Here is a 23,988-nt window from a genome sequence, read left to right on the forward strand (position 1 = left end):
ATTGTGCGCGTCGTCTGGCCACGGCTATGAGCTGTGCTGTGTATGATGCCTAGCCTGAACGCACACTAGCTTGAGTGGAGCAAATATTCAGCTCCATGAAAAGAATCAATGTTAGCGCAGACATTTTTTGCCGATGACTAAAGTGTGCCGTGGAATGTTTGGGTCAGCAGAGGAGGGCACCCGGAATAGCCATAATCACTTTTAGATGACGGCGCGAAACTAAAAAGGGGTAGAAACTCCGAGCTTACATTTTGCAAATCGCTAGTTACCGCTGTTTATTTCGGCGGTAAATTGTAGTAAGAAACATGCAAACGAAAGCTAATTCGTAACAAATACCTGCGGCGAAGACGTTGAAAGAGTCGGCGAGATCTTCCCCATGCACTGCGAAAACACATCAGGAAACAGGATTCGCGACAGGGTGTATAAGGCCAGGACATACCTATTCACCATCCGTCAATCACCACGATAAGCGCTACACACATTCGGTAAGCCCTCACGCTTGAAGAAACGGCACTAACAGTCTCGGAAAGGAAGAGATGATCCGGGCTCAGCTCTCACGAGGAGGCCTGACACGTCGGAGGGAGTCCAGCCATTCAGCTCCGCAAACAGGGGGAGGCCGCGAAACTCGGCCAGAGCGGATCATGAATGACAGAACGCGTTCGACATCGATATTCGAGGCTGGAGCGGCGCAGGTACGCACTTGACCAAGAAGGAGGAGGGACAGAGCGGAACGATCCACGATCTCTCGGCGCGCCGCGGACCGCGAAGGAAGTTGGGTTCCTGGCGCCATCTGTGCGGACGGAACGGAAACCGGAACAACCAACCGTTTTTTCCAGGAGCGCCGAAGTCGCGATGGAGAGGGGATGACGTGACGTCATTCGGCTGGGTAGGAGCTCTAGCGGCCTTATTGAACGGGTGAACTGGAAGAAGCGCGGTGACGAATCTGAGGGTTTTTCCAAGGTTTGGTTCCCCCCAAGAAGACGTCCCAGATTCGCAGATGACTCAAGTGAAGGTGTGACAGAAGGTCTTTATTTTTTTATTCCGGACTGCTCAGAACTGTTCCAGAAAAGCGTATTTGTCCCTTTTTTTTCTATGCGAGAGCAGCATTGTGCTGCACAAGAATTGCTCCAGAGCAGCTATGTATTTTATTTACCCATACAATTCTTTGGCGAGGACAGTTGTGGTCAGTACAGGAATTGCTCCTGAGCAACGCCGTATTTCATTTTGCTATAGAATTACCATTGCGACAGCAGTTGGGCACTGAACGGGAACTGCTCCAGTGCAGTTCGCCATATCATTTGCCAATTGAATTCATTTTCGAGAGCAGTTCTTGACCGCGCAAGAAATGCTCTAGAGCAGCTCCGCATTTCATTTTTACATAGACTTTCTACTGCGAGAGAAGTTTTGAACTGCACAAGAGCCTCTCCAGAGCATCTATATTTCATTTACAATTGTATTGCGAGGGTAGTTATGGACTGAACCCGAATTGCTTCTGAGCAGCTGCTTATTACATTTTCCTATACAGTTTCTATTGCAAGACCAGTTTTACGCTGCACACAAGAACTGCTCCAAGCAGTTCCGCACTTTATTTGCCAATTGAATTTATATTCGAGAGCAGTTCTGGACTGCACATGAACAGCTCCAGAGCCGCTCCGTATTATTTTTTCACCACAAAATTTCTATTGGGAGCAGGTTTGGTCGAGGCAAGAACTGCTCAGGGTGGGCAAATAAAAGACGCCAAGCATTCAGAATGGAACAGGAAAGAACATTAGTTGCTGTCCAGAATTTTTCACTTTTTTCCGGACTGACACGATAATATAGCGCAAGAGCGTGAAAACATGGAGTGAATAAAAAGAAATGCACGTAAGTTCACACTATCTCGTAAGACTTGAAGGTAGCGAAGCGGTACGCAAATTTCCCGCCCATAACGACGGTTCAAGTCCACGATTGCACCGATTACTTCTCTGTCGCTGCCGCAACGACCCTTGCTCCATCACTGTAGCTTTAAGTGTGAGCTTCCTTAATTTTTTTTGGAAGCGATAATCATTGGAGATCAGGCTCGTAGGGGCGTATCCTGCGGCGCGTCTTTCTCGTTCCGGGCAAGTGTCGCCACGATTACGGCGAACGGTGGATTTTTTTTTTTTTCGGGGGGTGCAAATCTCGGCCAATCCTCCCTAAGTTGGTACGCTTAGCTTGACAAAAGTGCGTCGGGGACGCTGGGCGGTCGCCGCGAGGCACGCGCACACGAACGCTCGGAGTTTTCTCGGTATTTTTAACTGCGGACGGGAAAAATTACGATTTTCTGAACAGCGTCGCTGCTAAAATGGCCAAGAAAAAAAAAAAAAAAACTCTTCCCCAGCGATGAACTGCATCGATGATTGGTTCATTGGCAGCACAGAGCGCTGCCTCATGCATTCACGTGTACGAAGTGCTGGCTAATCGCGACGACGACGGGTGGTACGCGGAAGCATGCGGTACGGTTACTGAGTTGCTGCAAAGAGGCGATCCGATTAACAGAGGGTTTTCCCCCCCGACACACAGGCGCGATCGTCGATAGCGCCCACTTGCGGGCATGTCCGGACTTTTCCGCAGTGGCTCGGTCCACCTTGCCCGTATTTCCGGGGTAAATCCATGCTCTATTTCCCCAGTGTTTCTTTCTCCAGCCACCCAAGGGGAAATATCCTCCTCCTGTCTATGTAATTAAACCGGTCACAAGTGGGGGCGGGGCTTTGGGGCTACGTCGTACATAACAATGGCGGCTTGGGGAGACGGGTACTTTGAGTGCCGGTCTGTGGAACAAGCCCCGGTGAGAAGTGGTTGAGAAAGACTCGCACTTTTGAACGTCAAACGTTGTTAGGCTACACATGCATCTGTTCCGTTGTGGTCGTACGGTCCCATTGAAGAGTAATGCACGCCCAGTGAAGAGGGAAGTAAAGGGAGGGAGTAAGAAATTAGATTTGATGGATTTCTCAAGCTTCCGAAACAATCCATTTAGACCTCAGTAGTTAGGTTCTCAACCACCATCATAATCAACTAGCGCCACCTATAAACGAGCGGGAAAGCCTGTCGTAGGTGGCGCCCTTATTAATTGCGCATCAATTCATTAATAAAGTATGCGTTGATGTGTCTGATGACGTAAGCGGAATCCTCAGACCCACCCGTCAGCTAAATACGTGCGAAACGACAGGTTTTGCGGAAAAAAATAAATAAACAACGCGCCCCACCAAGCTGCCGGCGTTGAGTACGTCTCTGAGCGAGGCAAGTGCCTCCCGCCTCCCCAACGAGGTGCTGGCAACCGTAGCAGGAGCGGCGGCCCGGGGGCGGCGGCGAGGCTATACGGGTTCGCCCATTCATCAGTGCTGCAACGGCAGCCGCCGAGCCAGACTCCGGGCCTCGCCGCCGACGGCCGACCCAGGACGATGACCTCGCGTCGTCGTTCGCAGCTTCGGCTGCGAAGCGGGCCCTGCGGACGCGTGCGCTGGCAGCGCGCCATTCTGACGGCGAGCGAGCTGTCCCTCGTCGCGCACACCGCCGTCGTCGTTCTCGTGGCACGTGCGAGACACATCGCGGTAGGCCGACGGCCACGAATACGCACGTGTCTACCACCAATGCCGACGAGTTGGCGTCGTCCACGGCAGTCATCGTTAGGTGTGCAGTCGCCTTTTCTTAAATCCCGAAATGAGACGGATACCTCGCTTTGAGCAAGCCTTTATCCACAGGCAATGAGGGATAGGTATCGTCATCATCGTCGTCGTCATCGCCACCATCACCCCCAATAAAGTCCAAAAATAGAGGGAGTGACGGATCATGTCGATCTTCAACAGCATGCGGAAAAGAGAGAGAGAGAGAGAGAGAGAGAGAGAGAGAGAGAGAGAGAGAGAGAGAGAGAGAGAGAGAGAGAGAGAGAGAGAGAGAGAGAGAGAGAGAGAGAGAGGGGGGGGGGGATTTGGGCATCAACGGGGACATCCAAAATTATTCCAAATTTTGGTCCTTATCGTGCCGATGCTATGAGGCGCGCCGTAGTGGAGGGCTCCGGATTAATTTTGACCACCTGGGGATCTTCAATATGCGCCGAAATCTCGAAACACGGGCGTTCTCCCTTTTCGGCGAACACGATCGAATGTTCGACAAGCATTCTTGTAATGCATTCAGAATTAAAACACCTCTTGAAGCAAATGATTGAATTTGTTTTCTTAACATCAATTTAGACTACCGGGTGGTATGACAGGTTCACATGCTGGTTTACGGTTATTGCGCAACTTCCGATGACGCCACTCCGTGGCAGCGAAACAGCCATGAATCGCACGTACAAACGAGACGTCGCTTGCCGTGGTGGTGTTAGTCTTACACCTGTACCACGGGTATGATCACACGTAGTGCGGAGCGCATCTCAAGAACGTGGACACCAGATACGGCGCGCGGTTACAGCTACGGCTCGCCCATAAGAGGCGTGATAGGCGCGCTATGGACACCAATATCGTTGGCCAAAGCTCCGGCGCCACTCTCTCATCACGACCAGGAGGCTTGCCTTCCCGCAAAGTTTCTAATCGAGTTACTTATTACTACGAATACGAATCAGCAAATCAGCCGCCAAATTCGGCGGTCACAAACGTTTTGCGCCAAGTTCCGGCATCACTAAACTGACACCGCACTGTAAACAGCGTTATCGCTTTCGTTAACCGTGTGCGCTCGACGTACGCGTCCGGAGAGAGCGCAGGTGGCAAGTGCGCGCGCACTCCAGCGCTTCCTTTTCTTTTTTACGCGCGAACCGCATCGCGGAAATCGTAAGGGTCATTCACTGCTCGCAGTGACGCGTGCGCACACACTGTGTGCACTGCATGAATGAACGAGTGAAGCTGGCGGCCCGATAAGCGGCCGTCGGCAGTCATGAATGGAAGTATGTCGTCGGAATTAACGCGAATCACTCGCGCGCGCGCGCACCTTCCCTCCCGGCCCAAGGCAACGCGGAAATTGCGGCGCGGCTCCATCGCCGGGCTCCCCCCGCTGTTCTCGAAATTACGTCCAGCCGGGCGGAATTGACGGGGCGTAGATGATCCTGCGAGCGGAGGTGACTTTAAATGTAAAAGCAACGTGCTTTCTCGTCAGTGCCAGCACGAATTCTCGAATTGACGGGTAAAACTCTAGCCTTCTGGCTCACTGAATCGACTACACTGCTTCATTTGCCTTTCTAGAGCGAAAGCTTTTGTTAGTGGCATCGATGGCGTCCTGTCAAAAAACTAATCAATTTCCCAATAGACCGTTTGGTAGACCGAAAAGCTCTGGTAAGACTTCTGGACACGCAGCGCGTGCGTGAAACCGGACTTCCTCTGTGTTAAAACAGCCATTTCAAAATGGCGGAAACGGAACGGTTTTCTAGATAAGGCAATAAATTCACGCATCGATCACGAAGGAGTATCATAGTGTATACCTTCGTCTCATAAATCACGTATCGGTATACATTTAAATCGTTCGTAGATGCCGTTCACTTAGCGCGCGAAAAATCGTCGCATTGGTTCATTCTTCGTTTGCCATTTGGGTCTTTGAGGGTTTGACGGTCGATTGGACGCACTCTCAGCGAAGGTGGGACGCACTTTTAGCCAAGGGTTTGACGCGGTTTGGACATTAGAAAGGTTCCGCGCTTGTCTCAAACTCCCTTAGGAAGAGATGGTAAATTTTTGGTTTACTAGAGATGGCGATGTATGCTTCCCCGCCGCAAGAATACTGTACCTCCGTTTCCATCGTAAGCCTCCACTTCCCAGAAGTCCCTGCGCTACCCTTCACTTCTCTTTACACACACACCCGCCGCGGTGGCTCAGTGGTTATGGCGCTGTGCTGCTGAGCACAAGGACGCGGGTTCGAAACCAGGCTACGGCGGCCGCTTTTTTGATGGAGACGAAAAGCAAAATCGAGATTTCGGCGCACGTTAAAGATCCCCAGGTGGTCTAAATTATTTCGGAGCACTTCACTACGGTGCGCCTCATCCCCTGTGAAGCGTCGACGCATTGAACCCCCAATCAGTCAATCAATTTACACGCATTCCTTAATGGCGTACTGACTACGGTATAAAAAATTTCACCATCTTCCCGTAGGGGAACCCTGAGTAGTATGCGAAGCAGCCATGGAGTCGACTCAAGTTCCCATTAGTTTTCAGTTCGATCGCGGCGTTGCGGGAGGAGAATGAGGGGAGCGGACCACGCGCGCGCGTCATTTATACCGCAGAGCTACAGTAGCGCCCCCAGCGGAATATGCAGCGCCTACCGTCGCGTCTCTAACCCTAAGCTGCTTCGTATTATCGCGCGTGTAGCCGCAGGTGTTGCCATTTGTTGCGCAATCCCTGAGAAGAGAGGAGGAATGCCGGAGAGGAGAGGAGGGAGAGGAGAATGCGCATGCGCAGTGGCGGTGTGAACGCCGCACAACGGGACGCACAACGGCGGAGGGAACAGGCGCGACTATAAGCTGCTCCGCATCTAAAAGAATGGAGCAGTGCTAAGGAAGGAGGTTGTATAAAACTTACTCCTCCTTGGTGCTAAGGCGCCTAGGGGACACCAACCAACTTTTGTGGGGTTCATGCTCTCTATATCGTAAATGAAACGGCATCACTTAAAACACCTTGGACCGAAACGGTTTTCCTGATACGGCCCTAGAACGTCTGAAAGCAGAATTTTTAGATGCGACTGCATCTCATTCACTCGCCTTGTCCCTGCATCCGGCGTCGGCGTTGTTGTCGGCGTCCGCCCCTCCCCCATTCTACTCGCCGCGTGAGCTGCGCTCTCCGCCGCTCACCGCCTCTCCTCTCCGATAGCGAACACTCTCTCGCGAGGGGCATTGGATTGGATTCGAATGGATTGGCTTGGATTGGATTGGATTGACTTGGCTTGGATTGTATTCGGATTGGATTGGATTAAAGTGGATTGTGTTGCTTCATAGCCGCGGCAGACGCACTGGCGCCGGCGCGTCCCCTCACCGTTATGCGCGCTATAAAACGCGGTGCCTGCGCCGCTCCGCTCCATCGTTCCAGCGCCGTTCCTCCGCTGTCCAACGCTGCAACGTGAACCCCCTATGCGTCGAATCAACACAGGGGTTCCCGCGAGGGGAGGTGGGAGTTTTATTCTTTTAAATCTACGAGCCCTACGTATGCTACGAGAAGGAATGCTGGCAGCCATAACAGCGAGCAGCGCAGCAACATTAAAAACTTGACCCCAGATAAAACAATTGTAAGATGTAGTATTCCCTCCTCCTTTATGTGGTTTTCGAATCACGCATTGAAACCGACGGAATTGTTTGTGTACGCACGGTAGTGCCACGTTACGTTTAGATTCTACAGGGCCCCGCCTTTCAGACTTTAGAAAGTTTAGTGCCAAATTACAACGATTCTCACTAATTTACTTAGGAATTCCTTGTGGTTACGCCCCTATGTGAAACGCTGGCTTTCATATGAGCCAGAGGACATGCACTTTAAAAAATAGGTTGTCTGTCCCTTAAGCGGCTGCACACTTCGGTCGCAGTGTTTCAACCCAGGGCGACGTTGTGACGCGTGGTGCACGTACCTCTGCGCACTACGTGTACTGTAAATACCACCGGACCAAATTTTTTTCCAAAAACCGTTTAGCGTGCTCCGGCGTTGCCTCACAAAAGCAAATTACTGCTACGCACAATAGCGCTAATAGTTCAAGCAAACTGGAGGGAGCGCAGCCGGCCAAGATGGAAATTGCGGCGAGCACGGAGCGACGGGGCACAGTTTTCTCCACAGTTCATCCTTCCCTGCTCTCTGTACAGTTCTCCAATTCCCCGATTTTCTCTGTTCCTCCCATATTGCACCTTTTGCACCACTTCCCACCAAACGGTTGCGAGTGAGCGCATTACGGCCCATAACTTTCGTCGCATTCTAAGCTAGTTACCCCGGGCCTGCCAAAGCGCGGTCATTTCTTCACGGAAGGCCACCGCGGCTTCCCACCGGCCACCCTCCGATCCGAATTCTCCTGGAAAAGTAGGCTTCACCGCAGAAAGGTATACGATGAAAGAGAGCAAACTTAACGAAGAAGGGACGGTAGGGCTGTACGTATAGGCAAACATCGAACTGTACGACAGCATTTGAACGCGAAAAACGCTCGGTGCTGCTGTTCGACAACGGGATACCTAGCCAACGATTGTCCTCGAGGCTAAACGTCCCCAAAGAGCAAGTTTTTCAGCAGCGTTTCAACTCGGAAGCTCGTTCCAGTGTCGACGAATGATTTCGCATTTGTATGATTTTGTTATTTAATGTGGGACCTCTAACCGTTCAGCTCTAATTACAGAAGCATCCCGAAGTTCTTGTTTGTGTGTTGCCCTTTTTTTTTTTTTTTTTTTGGCTACAGATGACTCTTTATATATCCACAATGTGTCATGCTGACGTTCGTAACTGCTGACATTCGATGGGGCGGAGCTTTAGCAGGCTGCTACCTGCAGCTTTTTCTTCCCCCTCCTGATGTTACTGTTAACATGAAATAAAATGTCTGTGCATACGACAAGAATAAATAATGTGGCTGTGCACGTCAGAATGTCTGGAATGCGGGCTGGTGCGTACGGGGAGGAGTTCGGCAGCGATTATGTGGCATTTCTACTTTCCCTCAGCAACATTTAACAGCGTTTAAGTTTATTAGCAAAAACCCCTGACACATCGTCAAAGCAGCTCGACTGCAAGGAAAAGTGCATGCAGTGCTGGAAGAGCCCTTATTAAAGTCTTTCTCCCGGCATATCGGCCCGTCTTCACATAGTATACCGGCAACTCGCGGCATTTCTATTTTTTTTAACAAGGGTCACATTCCCCCTTAAAACGTTTTCTTTTTTTATCTTCAGCTTCCGGTAACGAGGTTAAGACAAGGATATTATCGCATAAACTCCCGAGTCTTACCACGTTGTCAAGTTCTGCGTTTAAGGGAAACGCACTGAGCGCGTTAGGTACACCACCCCTCAACGATCACGCTTTCTGGCGAACGCGTTCAAACGTTTTACGATCAATTGGACCTTGTGGAAACCAATTGGAGAGACATCCGCACGTACGCAGCGACATCATTCCCAATCCATCCCGTTCATTCGTGCGTAGTTCCCCTTGTCGTCGTACCAGACCGCAATTACATTTCTGTTGGAAAACGAATAAACGAAAGAAGGAACGCAATTAAATGCAGTACCGGGGCCCTAGGTGGGCACGTCTGTACACATGTTTGTCTGCCTTCAATCTCAGCATAAGGCACGCCACGAACACACCTGTTATGTGACATTTGAGCTCGTTCACTGAAAATATTAAAGCTGCGGCATCTGCACTAACTCGTACACTCCACTCCTTAAGTGAGAGAATAAGAGAACTCCCATGCACACAGCCTGTGATGCTCCCCACGTTAACAGTTCCTACTTTACTAGGTTGATTACGGGGCTTAACATGCCAAGCTACACTTGGGCAATGAGGCGCGCCGTAGTGGAGGGCTCAGGATAAATTTCGACCTCCTGGGGATCTTTTACCTGCGCCGAAACCTCGGCAAACGGGCATTTTCGCTTTTCACGTGAAAAGCAGCCGCCGCGGCCGGGAATGGCACCCGCGTCCTTGGGCTCAGCGCCAGGACCAACGCCTTATCCACTCAGACACCGGGGCAGGTCAATTCCTACTCTAAGATTAAGCCGGAACTGTCCGGCTCCTTCACCGCATTAAAACCGAAATTTTAATTTGAAGCAGCGAGCTCGTCAAGCCACGGACAAGCCTGGCGCTGCCTCTGTCACATTTACAACCCCAATCTGGGCGCGTCTTACAACGGCGGCACTGACAGCTCGCGCGGTTCCCTCGCACATTACACGAGCACCTGGCAATCCCCTATCGCTAGTCCGCGCCAAAAAGAAACAGCCGCGCTCGCCCCCGCAAGGAGATCCTCCGTAGAGATGATTGACGCTAGGGCCAACGTTCAAGCGTGCCGCAACGCCAGCAGATCAGCCTGTCACCCGCAGAGATAAGGAGGCGAGCGCTCGGTCGACTTCTCCGGAGGAAATCACACGGAGGGAATCCCCCCGCGGCCCTCTTCAGCGGGCGCTGAATGAAACGCGATAAGGCTATCAGTCGTCTTCGCACGGCCCGCAGTGGGCTATCGCGATTGCTAAACGACGGTGCGATACCCAAAAGCGGTTCGCAAGCGATCTCTCGCGCAACCCCATCACCTCTGAAAGACGGGAATGATGAAACTGTACTGCAAAGCCTGTAATGCCGCACTCGACAGATCTCCTCATAACCACAGATTCCAGGAGGTTTCCACGAGGAGCTGCTAAAGAACACCAACAATATTCGCCACTGACCAAGTTAAGTGCAGAACACTGGCACGTGCAATGCTGCAAATTGCTTATTAGCGGTGCTCGTACGAGACCAACGACTGGTAAAACGTCACTACCCAAGTATTCCTTATCCAAGTTTGGTTTAGAGGGAGCTTTGAAAGACAGCGGGAGGAATGTTTGACCAGTTAACCAGTACGTGATAGAGATAGAATAAAAATCGGAGCATTGCACGTCACTGAAAACGATTGCTTTACCGCTTCTCTCGCTCAAGCATCCTAACGCACACGCGCGAAACATTCTGAGAGCGTTTTAATGTCGTTTTGCTTTTGTATATTCCATATTTCACAGTTCGCGCGGCGAAGTGTCGAAACGACGAAAGAACAATGCGTCAACAACTGAGTGAAGCGAAATGGAACGCGCGGTCGGAGTTACATTAGGGCCGCTTTGTATAAGAAAAACAAATGTTTTATTGACACACAAACTAACGCTCCCGATACGTTTACCACTTATCAAATTTCACGTCTGAAGTCTCTGAAGTGAATTGAATATTCACTTAAGATTAAAGTTAATAAATGTGTGGGTCCTGGTTTTTATTATTATTATTATTATTATTATTATTATTATTATTATTATTATTATTATTATTATTATTATTATTATTATTATTTATCCGAAGAAGACGTTCTCAAGGCACTCAAACAGCTAAAGCCATCTCTTTCGTCTGGTGTGGATGGAATTCCCTCCGCACTACTAAAAGCTTACGGGGTCATACTAGCTCCGATTCTTGCTTCTATATTTAACAACTGTATAAAATCATCTACCTTTCCGCGCCTTTGGAAAGTCGCGCGTATTGTTCCTGTGTTTAAGTCTGGTGTGAAAACAAAGGTAGAAAACTACAGGCCAATTTCTTTCCTCTGCTCGGCAAGCAAACTGTTCGAATCAATTTTGCACGTAATTTTGTCGAGTAGTGTCAAAAACATCCTTCTTCCAGAACAACACGGTTTTTTATCTGGCCGTTCAACTACTACAAACCTTGTGTCTTTTATGTCCTTTGCCTCGGAAGCTGTGCATGGGCGGGGTCAGCTCGATACCGTGTACTGTGACCTCAGCAAAGCGTTTGACGTAGTTGACCATTCCTTGCTTCTGCATAAAATGTCTACTTATAACATTCCCGTTTGCTTAGTGGAGGTACTCAGCACCTATCTTAATAATAGGTCATGTTTTGTCTCTGTTAATGATAAAGAATCTGCTGCCTACTATGCTTCCAGTGGTGTGCCTCAGGGATCTGTTCTGGGGACTCTTTTGTTTCCTTTGTTTGTTAATGACGTCTCAGCCTCTATAAATCACTCTTGTTTTCTGTTATATGCTGATGACATCAAAATATTTAAAGAAGTTACTAGCGCTCAAGATTGCATAGCTCTTCAATCTGATGTGGATGCTTTTAGCAACTGGTGCTCCGCGAACAAACTTGCTCTTAGTGGCACTAAAACGAAGGTTATGTCCTACACTCGTAAAACAAACCCCATACTTTATCCGTACGATGTGAAAAATGTGCCACTACCGCGTGTGTGTAAAATATCTGACCTTGGAGTGGTATTTGACAGTGCGCTAAACTTTTCTGCTCATGTGGATTCTATTTCTAAGCGCGCCCTTCGCCGCTTGGGGTTTGTCTGTCGAATATCAAGAGAATTCAGCAACCCTGTCTCACTACTAAAGCTTTATTTGTCTGTTGTCCGCCCTATTTTAGAATATGCCTCTGTTGTTTGGAACGGCACGTGCCAGTCGAACAGTAATATACTTGACAAAGTGCAAAATAAGTTCATATCGATCCACAAACATCGTTTCTCCCGCCACAGAGGCAATGGTTCACACTTTTTTTTCCTTCTAATCCTCTCGAAAGTTTGAAGTCCAGACGAACCAATGCTGACCTAATTTTTTTATTTAAACTTGTACACGGGATTATTTCTTGTTCGGAGTTGCTTGCAAATGTAAATCTTAGAGTACCGTCGAAACTTACCCGTAAGTCTCCTATACTTCGTACCCGTAAGACATGCAATAGACACTGCACATTGTACCGCCTTCAAGAAACATACAATCTCTACTCCCATAATATTGACCTGTTTCATACACCCCTTCGGTCTTACATGTGCGACCTTCTGACTTCTGTCTCTCCCCGACTTGGTTCCGACCAGTATTAATTCTATTTTCATTGCCCTATTTTCGTTTATGTTGCTCGCCTTTGTTGCTGTTCCTACTCATATATATCTATATCTGCCCGTTTGTATTGTCAAATTTTTATGACACTGTGTTTTATCGTTTCGCGATTGTTCAAACGTTAGTGTGCGAAATCATTGATTTTGTTAAATGACCTTTATTCTTCATTATAGTTTTTTTCTTCGCTTGTATTTTGTTGTTCTTCTCACGCGTGGATGTATTTGTGTCGTCGTCTGTCTTTTTCTTAAGTGCGCCAGCACAACGGCTGTACCTGGCTGTACCTGGGCACTATAATAAAGAGATTGATTGATTGATTGATTGATTGATTTATTGATTGATTGATTGATTGATTGATTGATTGATTGATTGATTGATTGATTGATTGATTGATTGATTGATTGATTGATTGATTGATTGATTGATTATTATTATTATTATTATCTGTGTATAATCTACTTTTGTCCTGTCGTCCTAATATTTCTGTGCGCATTGTGTCTCTGATAGTTTTCTTCTGAACAGTCATCTTGTTCTATTGTGTCATTGTTAGTTTTTTTTGTTTCTTTTTTTTTGTGCGCCAGCATCAAGACCTCTCGGTTGTTCCTGGTTACGTTAAATAAATAAATGATTGATTGATTGATTGATTGATTGATTGATTGATTGATTGATTGATTGATTGATTGATTGATTGATTGATTGATTGATTGATTGATTGATTGATTGATTGATTGATTATACTGTCCTCCGTGGCAATTTTGAGTTTACGTACTTCTGCGAACGATATTAGAAAGGCTGAACCACGAGAGAGAGAGAGAGAGAGAGAGAGAGAGAGAGAGAGAGAGAGAGAGAGAGAGAGAGAGAGAGAGAGAGAGAGGTTCCAATAACTGGTCGCAAGCTTATACAGAAAATACAGAAAAAGAAAAAAAAACGTGAGAAGAACAACGTAACTATGCGTGACTACCAATCTGGCGCGTAGGGCGAATTCGTTAGCGACGCCCTTGGCGTCCTCCCAAGAGCGAGCAGAGACGGAGGACATCGGGTGGTTCGGCCAAGCCTCTGACAAACAAAGGCTGCGGCGCGACACAAGGTTTCACTTTAGCCGTGCACACACCCTCCTCTCGCTGCTAGTGAGCCAATTTTACGACGGCGACGCGTGGGATCAAGGCAAGCGATGCTAGATACGCGATACTCACAGTTAGGGTTAAGACAGGCTGCCGCTAGTGCATGGGCTTCTTCCGGATGAAGAGCAGCGGACACTAAGCGTCGTCATGTGGAATGCAACCTGATCGAGAGAGAGGGAGAAAAAAAAGCGAGAAAGCAGGGTAAACATTAGGTTTTCAGACGTGACAAAATTACAGAGAAAAATCAGTTGACACATACACTCTTAACAAAAATGCTAGTAAAAAGGTTAGGAGTTCACTATCCCCAGAACGGTGCGTAGGTCCTGTCACTAGTATGGCACCTAAATGCTATCGTCGCAAGTCTAGATCGTGCACTTAGTAGCTGCTGCGTGTTTGATACTGACATTCACTGATAGTAACAAATTTGTGTAAATTATTGAACATAACTTTCTACAGCAATTTTCGCACTCCAAATCGCGATTAAAAGGTTTTTGCAAATCGACATGCTGACTTTAATATTCCAACACATTAAAATGCGTAATTATAAAATTACCGCTTAAGCATTTGATTTTTGCGACAAGACTACTGACTTTATCAGAGGACTTTCTGCCGCTGCCTATAAAAGGATGAGCAGATGTATTTCTAAGGTAACTACGTTATACTCGCTCTCCTTGTGTATGCCGTTGGTTTTCTTGCTCAATTCATTCCCTGTCTAAGTGTGATATGCGCGTTTTGAATGTGTCTATGTCAAACTGCGCGCACAGCCAATCCACGTTGTCACGCGCAGTTTATTACTAGGTTATGCATGGTCAGTTAGGGAAAGCACTAAGTACCAAGTGTATACTGTGACAAGTAACTGGTTAGTGTTCTGTTAGTAAGTCCCATGACCTTTTTTTTTAGTAAGAGTTTTCAGGCAATGCAATGCAACTAACGAAGTCACTTCTTTTAAAAACGGCACGACAGGAACAAACTTCTACTTGCACTGCGCGCTAGTAAAATTCGCTCGAGACAGGGACAGGGCAGACATTGTGTATCGCGAGGCACAGTCTCCGAGAATTATTCGGAAAGGTGAAGAATGACAGCTTTGAAGAACGAACTTGGCGAAACAACTCGAAGGGACTACAAAACAGCTCACTGGAAAAGTTCTAAGCTGATCGTCAGGTTTTATTCCAAGTTATCGTCGCGACGTTGTTTTCTTCAATTCGCGGAAAACGGCTCAGCTGCGTGGGCACAAAAGCCGACACCTGACATTAGAAAAACGAGCTTTGGCTGCAAAACGCGCCAGGTTTTCCACTGGAAAGACATACACGAGCGTTTTCGGGATAACTAAGGGATGCGGCAATTAGCAAACGCTCGCGCGGGCTTTCAACAACGTCAATTTACTCCGATTGATCACGTTAACATCGGCTTGCACAAAATAAATGTCAAAGAGTGCACACCAAACGAAACGAACCACCATCACAGTGTTTTGTGGGAAAATGTGAGACTCAAGAAGAACGCGTGCCAACGGGAGGGGGATGCGGTAACTTTGTATGGCAGCGAACGAGCGCTCCGCGACGACGATCCTCAGGTTTTTGATGCCCTGTGGCAAAGGCGCATTGAAAAAAAAAGAAAGCCAAGGCCGTGTGTCTGTGGGGGCGTGATAGCCATATTACAGCCCTCAACTAAGTAACAAACAAACAAGCAAATCACGACAAAAGTGCAATAACCAAGAAAGAGGCGTGTTTCCGTGCGAATAAGTACGACGACGACGACGCCGGTGGAGATGATGATGGTGATGATGAACTGAAAGTGTTTGGTTAACCTCGCACACGGGTAATCGATTTTTATCGTTATAATCGTGGTATTTCTGTCTCAGTGTCGCGTCCAGCGGCTCCAATACCGTCCCTAGTGTCCAGCGGCACCGCCATCGCCGTTGGCAGAACAAACCGTCTGCACTCCCGTGTCCTCAAGGGCCACTTCGTCGAGTAGTTCTACCAAACAGCACCAGGGGTCCCCAGCTACCGCGCCAAGCGTCACGACAAGACGGCGTTCGGTCTATTATAATTAAGGGTTCCGCAAGGGGCCGACGGTCGAACGGCAGCGCGAAAAACACGTGGGCCGTACAACGACCGGAGGAGCCTCCAACAGAGGCGGTCGCAGCTGCTGCAGCGGCGGCAGCGAGAAAACGGCTGCATTCGTTGAACAAACGCCGGGCACAATCGCCGAGCTGTTCATTAATAACCTCGTTCTCGCTCTTCGCGTTCCCTTCTCGCGTGTTTAGCGCTCCAAAGGAAGCAAATAAACCAGCCCTCAAAGAAAATTTATAGCTCGCGAACACCAAACCGCAGGCTCTCTCACTCTCCCTCTCAAGAGAGACGACAGAACCCGCATCGTCTGCTACGCGCGTTCTCCGCCGTAGTTTCGTACAAACCCGGCGCGACGCCAGCCTAATTGAGCTGTAATGGAAACTTCGACAATTAAGCAGCGCTGCGAAAAGAGACACAAACAAAAAATATTCAGAAACGCATGGCGTACAACGAGGGGCTGGAGCGTTGCGCTAAAACCAGCTGGTATACAGTCCGCAGAACAACAGGTCGACAGGGCCTGTGAAATAGTAGTGGCCGCTTCCCGGCAACGAACTAATTGCTCTGCCCGACGACAGCTTCGGCCAGCGCCTCATTAATTGGCTTCCAAACAATCGCGCTGCCGTCTCTTCCTCGCCGCTATTATAGTCGGCCGTCTTAAAACAATCTGCGCCCGCAACGACCTCAGTGCCGTCATCTCCCTCAGGGCGGCTGGCTGCAAGCCACGCAAGATGGAGCAGAAATTTCAAGCCGGCTTTGTAGTGCAAAGTAGGCAGCGTGTGCCACTCGAGCGCCGGGTTTTTATTACCCGCTCTTTACTCACTTCATCTATCAAACAACGATGACCGCTTCCATCACGGTTGAACGCGGTCAAGGTGACGCGTGGTAACAGGTCAGCTTGGTTCATGAAGGCAAACTTCCGAAAACGCAGAGAGAAAACACGTAACTGGTTTCGTGTTTTTGTCCTGTCCTCCTCGCGCAGGCTTAGGGCAACCCCTTACATGTTGCCCGTTTTAATGCCTTCCACCTAGTAATGCGGGCGAAGCGCTTCGGTCTACTGGGGACGCGTCTCCACAGCGAGCCACCTCCTTCACCTCCTTATCTTAGCCAGCTCAATTCTTCACCCATTAAGGCGTCGTTGTAAAGAGGTCCGACGTCACCGAGGCCCTGGGAGAGACCAAACGTGCTTGCTTCGCACCGGCCGAGCGTTGACGGGTCACCCGACGACGTCGCGCTGAGACACGAGGGTCGAACGTGCGCGCTCGTCGCAGGCCGCGCGTGGGCCGTAAAGGAAACGTGAGCGGCCCACTGGACGTCCATAGAGTGTCGCCGCTTATCTCTGGCGCTGTCGGCAAATGAGGAACGGAGATATGGCCGGCTATCTGCGACTGACAGAGAAGCCGCCGCCGCGGGAGCATCGGTCGCACCCACCGGACTCCCCGCTCGTTCATCGAGTGGCCGCGCACCGGCACATGCGCGCGGGGATCTCGGCGCCGTCGAACTCTACTGGCGATGATGGCTGCGGAGCAGAGTTGCTTCCAATGGGGCGGTAACAAAACGAATGCAGCCGTGTGTTCTGAGTAGGCTACGAGATTGCTGTCGCCTGAGTAGTTTGTAGTAGTGGCACAGGGTGGACCATTTTCGATGTTTCTCTGTTGAGGTATGAGTGAAAGAATTATTTCTCCCTCCCTGTCCCCCATTCCTCTCCTGTTCTCAACGCCTTCAGGACGTAATCCGGTCACTCGACTCACACGCGCATTCTTTTATCTGCAACAATTAAGTTCCCGATGCACTTAGCTTCGCTTCATTGAGATTGACGGTCATCCCTTCCTTCGCTAAAAACCTCACAATGCCACCGCGGTCAGCTTACCGTTTGAATAGAATACGGAAGAAATTCATAAACACTGAGTGCATAATAACGCGAAGGCTTGTCGTTTTTCACGGTAAACCTAAACTGGCTAATAACCAATTGAAAGCCTTTGAAAACAATTTCATACCGTATAATTTTGAAACCACGGCGAGCATGTCAGAAAACAAATTACAGAAGAGCACCGTTAAAAGTTTATTGGCAGGCGATTTTTTTTTGCAATTCTAAATTTACCGTACACGTTAAGAAAAAGCAAACGAAGAGGACAAAACGCCAGACTCAAATTTCCACTTTCACATCTACCCCTACGTGGCATCATACGCTCCATTTGAGCAGCGCTAATACTGCCACAACCCACACACGTCTAGGCACCTTATACGTTGGCGTATCCTTTGTGTCAAGGCCGAACAACCGTCCTACGCAACGGCGCATAATCGGACGCGCCGCAACACGGGAGGAATTCCAATGACCAGAGGCCGGCGAGAAGTTACGTGAGTGACCGCACGGGGTGTCCGGCGAAAGTAGCGCAACCGCGCTCGACCAAGCGGAAACGTCCCGTGGCGACCGCAAATCTCCTCTGTTCATCTTCAAGATGAACTCCCACAAATTTCGGGACCCTTCTTGCTTGCTTCGAGAGAAGAAGAGACACATGTCCGGCGTAAAGACAAAACGGGTTAATATAAGGCATCAAGAGCCAAAGTCTAGGTGGTGTTGCAAGAGTCCGGCAAAACGAAACCCAATGAGCTTTCGAGGGCGTAGCAACCAACTGATTTTAGCACAACGTCCCCACGGACTGATTTCCAGACGCGCATGGCCGTTCCTGCTCGCGAGAAATGACCTCACGCGCGCAGTGAGAACCCCTCGTCCCAGCTTCATCAATCCTCACAACGAGAGCACCACGCCCGTCTCTGCCTCTCTCGATCGTATTAGAAACACCACCTCTCGATCGTATTAGAAACACCATTTTCCTTCTCTCCAACGCACACACACCGCTTTCTGCAAACAGCACAACTTAGTGAGGGAAGGGGAGTGACCTTGAAAGAAAAACGGCGTCCCGCAAAAGCCGTCCTGTGTACAACGCTGTTCTTTTCCCATGGCATGCCGCCGCTCTTCGAGCGGCAACGCACGTTCCGCGCGCTGTGCGCTTCTGCAGAACGCTGCCGCAGCGGCCGCAGCGAGCAAGGCGCGCCTGAAGAGGGAGGGAGAGGGTTGAACATACGCAATAACCTGAATTCCGCGAAAGCCCCGTCGGGGGAGAATCAGCGACGGCTCGACCTGGCGGCCACTTGCCGTGTCGCCGCCTTGGCTTGTGCCCAGCCAGCTGTCCGGCCCGCAGCTGCTGCAGCGGCCATGCTCCTCGCGAGATTGTTGTACGCGATCTTCACCGGAGACGACGTGCTCTTATCAAGCGAGCCCCTTGTTCGCGCTCACAGAGATGCGGCCGGCAGCTTCGCAACGTGTCGGATGCCTTCAAAGGAGGCTGCGAGAAGCAAAATAATCTGCCCCTGTTTTTGTGAGAACCCCTCTGTACAAGGCTTTCCTCTCTGCCTGACGGATAAATTGCGTTATCCCGGGGTGCTTGTTCTGGGGGAGAGGTGTTCCCCGTGCTTAACTCCTTCGGCGTGGATGCGGGAACCTCAACGAAGTTCCATACCTTGCAACACCGCTAAGTACCTGAAGCCTTCAATTTTAATGCAATTAGTTTGCAAGCTACACGGGCTGATCTGCGAGCATTTGCCTCAATGGAATGTTCTTTTTAGCGGGCTTGAAAATAAATATGCATTCAGGTACACCCCTATCGTACAAGGAAGCCTGCTGTAATGCATCAGACCAAAAGCTCCCCGTTCATTTCATATAGAACTTGTCTAAAATCAAGTTAGCTTGCATAATTTCTTCCCCTCTTCTTCGTTGGGTTAAAACATTGGCGACAAACCTATGATGGGGAAAACCGCGGATGTTTCTGTAATTACGTACTGGCCTGCATGATTCGGGTAACGGCTTGAGGTCCCATCGGATTGCCCCGGAACTGCTTGTTAAATGCCTCCGAAGTCCATCGAAAACGTTCCGGCCTCTTCGTTTGCCGTGATCAACGTCACACGCTTCTGATTCACGGCGCAACACTTCGGGCTTCTGCGCGTCTTCCCCACTTTCGTTGCCATTGCAACGAGACAATTCCACGCAACCCTCCTTACCATGGGATGGGGCTCGATAAAAGGAGAACCGGAAGCGCCGTGTGAGGTACACCAAGGGCAGCTTAGCACCTCACTCATTCCGAAGCTCGCAAAAAAAAATACACAAAATAAAAGCGCCAACCACTACAAAATCAGGCGTAATAAGCGGTGACACACTAATATTACGCTTGTGGGGAGTTCGATTTAGCAGAGACACGAGAGGAAAAACCAAAGAACAGGTCCACAGGTCCAATAAAAATAAGCAATGAGGCACTAAACTTAAATTGGGCCAACGGCGCTGTTACGCTGTTGCACGCCTTAGTTCGTGGCCGCGAATGACACCCCTGTCACACCGGCACTTTCAATCGCGATTGAAGTGAATCGCGATCGAGTTTTCGAGCGCGCTCGACGCACTGCCGCTGCTACACGGCCCGTTTCAATCGCGATCGGGAAGTTGCACCGGTTGCACTCGTGTACGCCAGATGGCGCTAACAATGTACTTGCGGCCGGCGGCTGGTAACTTCGCGCGGTCGTAGGTACACGTAACTATGGAAATGTTACCGCACGCTTATTTGGGTAAAGTTATTTGACACAATTTGTCGCATTAGTTGAAGCTGTCACCTTTTGTGCCATTACTGAGCGGGGACGAGAGTATCGGCGCTTTCGTTCGATCGCGCTTGGAAGCCTCGATCGCGCTTGAAAAACCAGGATTGAGTTCGAGCGGGATCGAGCTCGATCGCGATTGAAACTGCCGTGTAGCAGCGCCCGATCGGGATTGAGCTCGATGCGGATCGACTCAATCGCGATTGGAAGTGCCCGTGACAGGTATTTCGTTGCGTGGCGACATTCTGATGATTTTTTTTATTGCATAACCAGCGTTACCGCTTGTGGGATTGCATTCCTTACTTGAGGTGTTTTCAGGGCTCGACAACATTGTCGCGTGTATCATTTGCTAACGTTGGCAAATGTTAACATAAGCTTCGCCTCTTCGGCTTCCTTTTCCCGATTTTCCGAAAACCTAGAGTTTGGATGGCGTGCTTGGTTTTCTGCTTAGCTGATCGCTCACACTCCTTTTTCGTGCAAAATTTGCAGGCTAACAGCGAAGCCTTTCGTTCGGTATCCCGCATTTGTAAATCTACTTACCAGTCACGTTGCATTTTTAGAACTCGGAAAAGAATCCACGTCTCCAGTCTCGAGAACAACGATACTGAACATCTCGATGTCATTTAAATATACTGACATTTTCTCCACGCTTATAACAGCTGTACTTAAGGCGGCGGTGGGTATCAGAGACTGTTTCGCGTGTCGCCCGTTCTTTGATATATAGTCGGCTTTCAAGCAATGTCGCGAGGAGCAGGTTACCCCGTCGGATACTGAAGTTCTAAAAGTAACCTTGAGAGATGAATTGTCACTCCGAGTTACTACTGCGCAGCGCTGTAATCAACGGCCGATTCCCTCTCATTACTAAACAAACAAGCACATAAATAAATAAATAAATAAATAAATAAATAAATAAATAAATAAATAAATAAATAGGCGTTCTCAGTGCGGAACGCCAGATGGCTTTTCGCATTGTTTTTGTTGCTGGGTCTCGGCGGTTTTTTTTTTTAAATCGAACTAAGCTTGCCAAATAGGAAACGACATCCTCCTTCTCAGGTGAAGAGTGAGTTGCACACGCTGAAAGCCCACTCAGCAGCTGGTACACAAGCACTACTCAGCCGGAAGCGTATACGTACCGACCGACGTACGATCACCGACGTCAAGTCTTTCAGCTGCGGCCATTAGGAAACAAGGCCTCCGGGGAACCGGACATCGAACTCTCGGCAACGCGCACAACAGCTTTGACGTCGCTACAACGGCGGCAGGCCACGACGCTGCCAAGCACGCATCACGAGAGCGCTCAAATGTTTCGAGGCACGAAAGGGACTCGCGGACAGATGTGTCCTCGCGAACACCTGGCCTTTCTCGGGCCCAAAGGATTGATTGCTGCAGGCAGCCAGGGGGTTCCCGCTTCGCTCCACCGGGCAACATTTCTGCCGCAGGGCCTCACATTGACGCGCAACGTGCATCTGGCGCATGCTTCCTAAACCGTGACGCTTACTGGACACACCGAGTCGACGACGGCGGAACCAGCTTTAGCTCGACGAAAGGCAGAACATTGACCTCAACGGAAAATTAGGAGGGGCAGGGTTCGGTAGCCCCTTACTCCGCGCGAGATCCTCGCATGGCAGGTGGGGAAAGCGCGAACGCGGGTCTCACCCGCTACGCTGAAGACAAATCATGTTCCATTTTGGTTTTACAACTAACGGTGGCCCCCTTTATGGCTTTTAGGGGCGAAGCTCCTTAAGTCATGGGTCTGTCCATCCCTTGTGTCTCGTGGTACGTGACCGCCGCATGCTTTCGGAGATGTCGCAAAGTGGGCCGCGTTGCACGCGCAAGAACCGGCTGCAACCGGCAGCGCAAACTCGGCACCGGGAGCGCGAGCTTGTCTGTGTTCGCCAACGGAGGCGCGAGCGCACGTGCACTGCGAGGGGGAGATCACGCAAGAGATCATGCCACGAACGCAGGCAGTCGTTCTCGGAGATCGAACGAGACGCAAGGACCTTTGCTCATTTCCTCTCGTCTTGTTCGGGCACAAGTTCGCCCTAAATAAAAGTTCTTTCTTTACCGTTGTGTCCCATCCTACGTGACAAATTGTGGTGAGGTGCCGGGTAGTCCTCGATGGCGCGGGGTCTTTCACCAGGTCTGGGCCTGGGAGCATTGACTCCGAAAATAAAAGTTGATTTGTACAATGTACGCACACAGTCTTACGTCTTTCTTAATGATGTAATGGGCGAACTTTCACGGGAGAGTTACGGTTACCGATGATCGCCCCCTCTCGAGCTTCGCCCCACTTATCATCATTCATTCCGTGGATATGGCGTGATTTTTTTTTTGTCTCTCTCTGCCGTTTATTCGGCAATGAAATGCGCATTCGAAGCTTAGAAACAAATCAGCTATGTTTTCGAGCGGCCGGCGGCCACCAGTCGCACATGTGACGTCATAAAAAGCCGGCTAGAAAGTGGCTGGTGAAGCGCCACTGCTTCGGCGATTCGCCATCATTGTTCTTGGGACAAAGCAAGCCGTAAACGTTCGTAACTTGCACCGTGTCTTCATGATTACTTAAGTTTAAATCCCCACCATTGTTCTCCCTGCAATAGCTTTCTGTCCCTGATGGCTGACTGATTGTGGCATCCCCTTTGCGTCGGAGAGATAGCACGTGTCACCTTACCGAAGCCAGTGTATCGGTGTTATACCACTCTTGGAGTAAATTTTGTCACTAACAGGTGGTAGCTGCTCTAAGCTAAATTCCTCTCTGTGCTTTTCATCCACCAGCTTCCAATTCTGTTGCAGTCTCTTCTACAGCCTTTGCCTCTGTATGACTAAACGTTAAGTTTTCATAAAGGCAAACATTTCTCTCTCGCAAGATTTGTACAGATACAACTCACATTCAAACAAGAAGCGTCGAATACTTTATGCTTCCTTTCCTCCGACAAGACATGTCCCAGCTGTGTGGGTATATTCTCCCACAAAGCTCTTCGTTCTCGAGAAACATTTAGCCTCAAATTTTCAGCTTAGCCCTCATTCTCGAGCCCAATCGCGCCAAGGGACAATTCTGCTCGTTTCTTCGAAATCTGTTGCGAACGGGCTCGCGAACACCTTCCAGACGAGAGAGCCTGACACCGCAGCGCAGGCTTTCTCGTCTGGAAGGTGTTCGCAAGCCCGTGCGGTGAACGATTGTTCAAAGCTTGCACAAAGTATCAGCCGGGAGAAAGGCACGCGCCGCAGACGCCGCGAAGCCGCAACAGATGCTTCGGCCCCATTCCACCTCGGCGGAGCGCGACTTCGAGAACAAAATATAACGACAAAAGAAACGAAAATAATGAAAATATCAGCATCGGCAAGGGAGAGAGAAGGGCTCGAGCCTGCGCGCGAAATACGAGCGAGGGAAAGAGGGGGGAAACGCCTTTCACCTATCGAAGTGACGTCACGGAAAAGACGACGGGCGCAAGCGCTGCTGTAGCGTGCGTGCCACCACAACGCTACCCCCGCCGGTCGCATGACGCGCGCGCCGGGGCTGACGCCCGCGCATAGCCGTTTTGCACCGCTCTGCGCACGAGCTGACGTCAGGGCCATCGAGGAGCGCCGGCGGCGCGCTTTTTTTCCATTCTTTCCTCCCGCTGGTTGCTACGGGTGCAAAGAAGCCCAGCTTGGGAGACGCC

The 23,988-nt window shown here is 49.8% G+C and overlaps 1 long non-coding RNA gene across 3 annotated transcripts in view; it reads right to left on the reverse strand.

The window, feature by feature from the left end:
• Positions 1-23,988, reverse strand: part of LOC144179377 (uncharacterized) — a 93,458-nt gene that overhangs the window by 26,401 nt on the left and 43,069 nt on the right. For all 3 annotated transcript variants that reach the window (XR_013324214.1, XR_013324212.1, XR_013324213.1), the window contains one exon: positions 13,695-13,783. This is a non-coding gene — a long non-coding RNA (uncharacterized LOC144179377). The remainder of the gene's footprint in view (positions 1-13,694; positions 13,784-23,988) is intronic.

The sequence above is a fragment of the Haemaphysalis longicornis genome, unplaced genomic scaffold, assembly GCF_048455015.1.
Source record: "Haemaphysalis longicornis isolate Haplotype H1 unplaced genomic scaffold, Haemaphysalis longicornis Haplotype H1 scaffold_4, whole genome shotgun sequence".
In the NCBI taxonomy this organism is placed as follows: domain Eukaryota; kingdom Metazoa; phylum Arthropoda; class Arachnida; order Ixodida; family Ixodidae; genus Haemaphysalis; species Haemaphysalis longicornis.